This window comes from Macaca fascicularis, chromosome 15, assembly GCF_037993035.2.
Source record: "Macaca fascicularis isolate 582-1 chromosome 15, T2T-MFA8v1.1".
NCBI lineage: Eukaryota > Metazoa > Chordata > Mammalia > Primates > Cercopithecidae > Macaca > Macaca fascicularis.
The window spans coordinates 57,077,547-57,085,091 of NC_088389.1; the positions used below are offsets into that span (position 1 = coordinate 57,077,547).

Consider the following 7,545-nt stretch of genomic DNA (forward strand, 5'->3'; position numbering starts at 1 on the left):
TTTCAACCTTTTCAAACTCCCCTCACTTAAAATCATCCTGGTAATTTATACATTTGGTTAAAGGAAATTGCTTGTACAACCACGAAAATGGGCTTTGAGACCTGATTCTGATACTTTGTAACTTGGTAGCTATGGACAAGCTACTGGGACCTCTCTGTTTCAGCTGCCTCAGCTGTGAAGAGGGAATCGGAGTCATAGGTGTTGTTGAGATTAAATAGGATTCCACATGGAGGCACTTAAACAAGTCCTGGCACAGTTGGGACTGCTTCTGTGAAGTCTGAGCACTCCTCATGATTCCCTGAGGCTTTTGCTTTCATGCCAGTTCTTTTCCTTCTTGTCTGAGTATTCACTTCTTATGCTCTTTCCTGGGGCTTATTTCTCTCCTTAATCCCTACATTTTGCTAAATGCTGAAATTTAGTCTTTGGCTCTATGGTCTCCTCCTCTTCCCATCTTCTTCAGTAATAAAAATAATAGTTGACATTTACTATGAAATCACTAGATGCTGGGATCTGTACTAATGCTTTCCAAGGTGTTCTGGTGTCACACCAAAATCAATTTCTGCAAAACAGCATTAAGCCTTTTACTTTCCTGAGCTAACCTCCCTCCCCATCCCTCTGTCACCATCAATCCAGTTACCAATGGTCAAACCCAAAGTGCTATCTTTGATTTGCCTTCTGTTGCACCCCCTGTAGTCAATTTGAAAACAAACTCTGACTATATTTTTTTTCCCCATTCTGGCATCTCTTATTGGCATTTTCAGATTGAAATTCAACATGTTCGGGCTTGGTTCAGTAAGGGACCTAGTTCCTGGGTCTGCAGTGTTGATGGCTGGAACACATGATCTGGCCCTCATTCTAGGATGCCAAGATGCAATGAGCTCTTTAAGTGAGATCCTTATGAATTCTCTGGTGCAGATTATTTTTAAAGTTTTCACAAAGTATATTAAATCAGGAAATTCTGACAAGAAAGGGGGAAATTCTGACAAGAAAGGGGGAAAAGGGAATTTATACACACTGCCATCCTACTATGTATCAGGAACTGTGCTAAATGCTGTTGCTTCCAAGATGCAGTGATGATCTCATTTTGTAAACATAAAGAAATGTAATATCATGATGCTATTTCCTAGTGGCACTTCAGGGTACAGTTCTTCTTCATAGGGGCAGCTGAGAAAATGTGTTTTTTGTTTTGATTTGTGGCCTCCCTGGCACATTTTAACACTGACCTCCAAGTCAGTTGACCACCTTGGAGAAATGGAAGTCATGATTTATCTTCTACTATTCTAAAGCAGGAATCATCACCTCATGGCTGGATTTCTCATTCATTTATTTAATGATTCATTCAACAAATATATTTTGGGTCTCTACTACATACCAGGCCTGTGCTAAATGCTGGTGATGCCACTGTGAATGCCTTACTCTCACAATACAAAATAGGCAACTACACAAGTGAATGCTGGGGAAGAAGAGGGTGATACAGGAGCACACAGAAGGAAGACCCTTCTTATATTAGCAGGTTTTACTTTCTTCACTTGTCTTTCAGATACATCTCCTCTTGTCCACCCCTACTGCCACCACCCTCATCATTTAACACCTATATTTCCACAATAAGTTCCCTGCCTCCAGTCTCACCACCTCCAAGTCATCCTCCACACTGTGGTCACAGTCGTCATTCTCTAATGCAAATCTGATCATATTTCAAACTTTCTCAACTTTCAAACAAACACCCCTAGCCTTCCCCATAAAACTGAAGTTCTTATACTTGGATAGTTCCATTCACACTCGATCTCTCCTTGTGTCTCTTGCTTGATGTAGTGCCACTGCACAAAACTAAGAACCCACATCTCTCGCTACAGCCACACAGAACTACTTCCAGGCCTTACAGAGATATTTCTGCCTGGAAAGCCCTTCTTTTCTCCTTGTCCTTGTTCAAGATTCAGCTAATGTCAAGCTCTCTGAGAAACCTTCTTGATCTTCTTACCCAACTTCCCAAGAAGATCAAGTTGGATGCCCTCCCTTTGTGCTTCCATGGCATTCTGGGCATATCTCTGAAAAACTCACTCTATAGCACTAGTTGTTAATTAGTGTCACCCAAGTGCTGTTCACTCTCAATGGCTCTAACCACATGAGATGGCTTATTGTCACCCCAATTTACCAGGTACTCTCAAGTATTTCCTCTGCCTGGAATGTCCTTTCTATCCTTTCCTCCCTGGTAAAAGACTATTCATTTTTCTCAAAGATCACCTGCTCAAAATCCTCCAGGGAAAGGAAAAAATCACTTTCATGCCTGTCCTATTGGCACATGGTTTAACCTACAATTATAGCAGTTAATCAGATTGTATCATAGTTAAATACCTGTTTCCTTGATGATTGGGACCATTTTTTACTTTCTCACCCTTTTTTCCCAGCCTCCAGCATGTAACAAGTACTTATACATGTTTTCTGAATGTTGAGAAAATTCAGGAGTTGGGGATGAAGTGTACAGCATACACATTAAGAGCTCATAGTACAATACAGAACTATCCCGCTTCCTATTTCATGTGTGTTCATCTTGTATTTACAACTAGAACATGAACACTTTGAGGGACAGAACAATGTTACATATTTTATATGACTCCCAGTGCTAAATACAGGATACGTGGTGAATAAATGCTTGTAAATAGAATCTAGAATAATCAAAATAAACTGATCTTGCAGATGAAGGAAGAGGAAATACATAGTAACAAAGCGAATAAAGAGCTCTAGTGAAAGCAAAAAGTATTCTTGATCTTTTCTTGCCAAAGTTTTCAAAAAAACTGATGAGCATGTTCACCATGGGATAAAAAGGACATATGCTGACAATTATAGTTAAAGCCCCTCTATGCCAATTTCACTTGAAAATATTCCTGGAAAGGTCTTTAATTCCCTAGTTATTTGAAAATAAAACACTCAAATTTCTATCTTACTGAATATCTTTGAAATCATAAAAGTGAAACCACTTTAATAATAAGCATCCCTTTCCCAATTCCTCCCACCCTTCTTCTTTTTTTTTTTTTTTTTTTTTTTCCTTTCTTAAAAAAGATTTTCACCTTTGGCTATGCTTATTTATGAGTCAAAATCACTTTCATAAGTGATTTCTCAATTAATCTCACAAATATCATGCTTTCTCCCACTTCAAAGAAGTCACAAAATGTTAAAGATAAAAAGGTCCCCATCTCAAGCAGCAGACAGACTCCCCAACCTGTAGTCTCAAAGTGAAGAGAAGCCTCACCCCCACCGGTGAGGAGCAGCAGTCACACGTACTGGGTCTGAGCTTCCGGAGTTTACTTCTGTCAGCATCAGCTTGGCTTCCAGATTCCCCATACACTTTTCCTAAGAATCCAGGGCTCCCGACGTGCACAAGAGCCAAAAATCTACCTGTCTGCCTGCCCATCCCGCCTTCCAGGTACAACCAACACGTCAAAATGGAGACACTTTCACACGAGGCACTTTCTAGACCTAAACAACTAATTTGTAAGTATGCTAAACGTTATCCTAGGAATAGTGAAGTCTTTTACGCTACAGATGTGACATTCCAGACCCCTCAAAACTAGAGTCCCACCAGATGAATAGGAGCTGCCAAGCATACAAGTGGAAGGGGCATAGAAATTCAGTGGATGATGCAGTGTACCTCCCCTCCAGTCAACCTCTTCCTGCCTTCATTAACCTCTAGTCACACCTCTCCTAACTGACCATTATTTGTCCCTCTTCTCTCTCCCTTTGTCCCAGTCCTGGACTCCTCACAGGCTGACCCAGTCTCCGCTGTTTCAAAAGGCCATTCGATTTGATGCTTTTCCCGGGTGCAGTGGGTGCACTGCTCTCTGAGATCCCGCCCCAGTAGGGCTGGCATTTTAGGAAATCCTTTTCTCAGGACCTTTCCATTGGTCCGAAGAGATATTCAGAACCGTGCCTGTCCACCAACTAGATAGCACACAGCAGAGAATCTCTCCCAGGAAAGAGGTTGAAAGGAAAAATCGACATCCCCACAAAGAAAAATAACCCAGAATCCTCCACATATTCCACATGTGTGTGTCATAAAACCCTTGGGGAATGGGTTGGGAGAGGATAAAGCCCCGTCTTCCCACTGCCGCCGCCGCCACAGCAGTCCCTGTCCAGCTCCCAGCGCTGCCGCGGTGGTGTGCGTGAAGACAGCACCTTCCCCCGGGAGGAGAGATCCTGGCGCCCTGCGTTTCTAGGAGGTGATTATGGCAAGCCTTTCAGTAACTCATCATTTATCCCCGCACTGACCCGAGCCTCACCCCGGCGCCTTTGGCACTGGAGCTCGATGAGAAAGCCGAAGGCTGCCCCTCCAGTTTTCCAGGTGACAACCCCCTCCCCCCCGCCCCCCCCACACACACCCCACTATACTCCTAGGACGCAGCGGGGTGGAAGGGAAGGATGACAGGTGCCCATGCCTGAGGGAAAATCAACGGCAACCCTTACAGCTTGGGGTGAGATATTCCAACCCCCGCCCGGGTGGGAGGACTTGACATCAGCTACCTGCAGGGCGCCCCCGCCTGCACACCCACCCAATGCGTGCAGGCTTGCGTTGCAGCCCGGAATGCAGTCAGGAGGGTGGAACGGGACGGAGGGAGCCTCCACGCCCCCTTTGTCTCCACGTTTCCCAGATGACATAGAAGGAAAGTTTACGAGCAGGGAGGTGGTAGCTTTCTGCTGGGTCAATCTGACACCTCGCAGGAGGCGACCCTCCCTGGGTTCGTCCTCTCCTCTGCACTGCCCCGGCGCCACCTTCATCTGCACCTCGACACCCACAAGCAAGGCATGGGACACCTGCGCCGCCGGGTCCAGCCGCCGGGTCCAGACTGCCCCGCGCTGCCCCACTGCCCCGGCACAGCGACTTCCCCAGAGGCCTGGCTGCGGGCGCCGCACTCACCTCCCGCAGCGGAACGTCCTCCAGTGAGCCCTACTGGGCCGTCCGGCTCCCGGGAGCGAGGTGCATTCAGGCGGCGGCCCGAGACACGCTCTCCCGGCGCTGCTGCATTCTGCCTGCGTGGAAGAGCCAGCCGGCGAGCGCGCGGCGCGGGCGTGTACGAGTGTGTATTTGTGTGAGTGTGTGCGCGAGTGTGTGTATGTGTGTGTCCGTGTGTGTGCGCGCGCCCGTGGGGCGGAGGTGCGCGGGATCACAGATCCCGCTGGGCGCCCATCCCGCGCTCTGCCTCCTCCGCTGCCTCCTCCTGGCGCTGCAGCCTGCACAGGGTCCAGGTTTCCGGATCTCCTGTTTGTTTAATGAAAGGAAAGAGCAAAAGGCTGGCGCGGAGGGGGCGGAGGAGGGGAAAGGAGGGGAGGGTGCCGGGCTGCGCATGCTCAAGAGAGACTCGGTTCTGGCTCCAGAGCCCAGGCAGAGCAGAGAGAGTGAGCTCGGGGTAGAGGCGAGCCAGCCAGATTGCGTCCAGCCGTAGTCGCTCCGCGGGGTTCCCAGAAGGCAGCTGGGAAACCCCGCCGCAAAGGTGCGCCCCGCTCGGGGACTCCGCGGCGCATGCAGCGCTGGAAGCCAGTGGTGGGATCCCCACCCATCCTTGGAGACCGCTTCTGCCTTGAGTCCTGGGTAACGTGGGGCTGTCCTCTCCCGGTGTGGTTTTAGTGCTGGTGCGGGCGTTCCTGTGGGCCATTCTCTTGCGTCTACTCTGCGGGCAACCGAGATGCGTCTCCGCAGAGGTCCAGGAGGAACCACAGGCTGCAGGTCGCCCCCAACTAAAATGAGTTTCCTGATGTGTGCTTCTTTCTTCCCCTCCCAACTTCCACTCCTTTAAGAGCAAGAAAAAGCAACGTCCAGTCGGGTCCCACAACAGCTTCAATGGGGTGAGGGCGAGGAGGGGGATAGCGATAACTCTTCCAAACAACAAAGGAGGAGTGGAAGGAAGGTGAGTCTCTGAGGACTCCATACTCAGCCTCCTTTGGTGACAGGGTTAAATGGAAGAGATATTTGCCCTATTCAAAAAGGAAGAAAAAAAAAAAAAAAGAACAATGGGTTCATTGTCCCCTTGCCTAGAATGCCAACGCAATTGTAGGTCTTTGTGAGGTCTCTTGGCTACTTGGTAAAGTGGAAGAACTGTCAACTCATAAAGAGTCCAGTAAGAGAACCTGAGCCTGCGATGACACAGTAACCTGAGGCCAGGGGAGATGGCAGGTGAGTCCTTGCAAGAGGAGTGGAAACTTCTTGGATGAGATTGTTCTACGACCAAAACAGAATGGTTAGGATCCATTCAAGAGCTTTTATTTTCAATATCTTCCCTGTTTAATCGCTCTGTCTCCCCACACACCACGCCCCATTTTCTCTCCTACAGAAGAAAAGACATCCTAAGCAGGAAACTCCCTGTAAAGAGATTTCTACCTCCTTTTTATTCATTTTCTGTCCCTCCAGAAAAGGATCACCTTTGGTCCCCTCTGCTTTGGAGGAATAGAGGGCAGCCTGCCTTGTGCAAATCTTTTCCAAGCTTTCATTAAAGATCACCTCTAAGCATTTCCACTATACAGTGGAAGCGAGCAGATGCCTTCTTGCTGAACTCTGACCCACTTCCCATTCATCTTCCCAATAATAATGCCAAGTGACACTCGAACAGCAGGACAATTAGATCAAATCCTAGAGCACACCCGGAGGGGAAAAAACAGCATGTCTAAATACCACCAACAAAAACAAAGTTCAGGAGAACAGACTTAGAGGAAGGAAAGAAAAAGGGGAGTTCTTAAAAAGAGAAAGTGCCCTGGGTGTAGCGGCAGGTTTCTTTTCTCAGTAGATTCTTGAAAGGAGTAGAATTGCAGCATCTCTTTGCTTAAAGGACAAGTGAGAGTGAGTCTCCATCCACCAGGTAGGGGAGATCAGGTTCTCCTGAAGAGCAGCAAAGCCTCTATAGTGAATCATGTAGGGTATTTGGAGCTCCTCCTTCCATGCCTGTTTATATCAGGACTTCCCTTTGGTGCTGGGCTTCTTGGAAGGTATCCAAGATAGATCTGCCTTGTTGTCACATTCCCCTCAGAACAGTAAACAGTGTTTACTAGAATTGCAAGGTGTTAGTATTGGTGGGACCAATTGCTTCCTTGAGGCAAGATAGCCATTCTCTTTGCCCTGGTGCGTAAGCACAAGGTGAGTGATAGCTTTGAATTCATGAACTAAGAGGGGCTGGGGTTTACAGTTCACTCAGTAGGAGACACTTCCTCCTACAGTGATAAGTATACAGGGTTGCCTGGCCAAGAAGCCCACTCTATCTGAGCCTGGCCTTGGGTGAGAGGGGCCATCTCTAAGCAGAGGGACCTGTTCACCATCTCAAAGCAGAAAGTAGCACCCAACAAGGTCAAGGGTGAAGGAGAATATTTAAATGCAGAATTGCAAATAAAGTGAAATCTCTTATGGTGTGTCTGCTAGGAGATGGTGAATGAGCAGTTCTGGAAGAGATTTTTACTGTTTGGGGACAGTAGGGAAAACACAGGGACATTAAGTGAGATGATGTACATAAAGCACTTAACATAGTGCCTGCTGCATAACAAGCTCTCCAAAACTTGTAGCTCTTATTT

At 47.4% G+C, this 7,545-nt stretch overlaps 1 protein-coding gene across 2 annotated transcripts in view; it reads right to left on the reverse strand.

The window, feature by feature from the left end:
• PLPPR1 (phospholipid phosphatase related 1) overlaps window positions 1-5,285 on the reverse strand; it is a 292,502-nt gene extending 287,217 nt beyond the window's left edge. The window contains exon 1 of one of the 2 annotated variants that reach the window (XM_015436498.4): window positions 4,910-5,285. The gene's annotated coding sequence lies outside the window, so the exon portion shown is untranslated. The remainder of the gene's footprint in view (window positions 1-4,909) is intronic. The other variant, XM_045373530.3, reaches the window with a different exon arrangement.
• Between the last annotated feature and the right edge of the window lie 2,260 nt (window positions 5,286-7,545).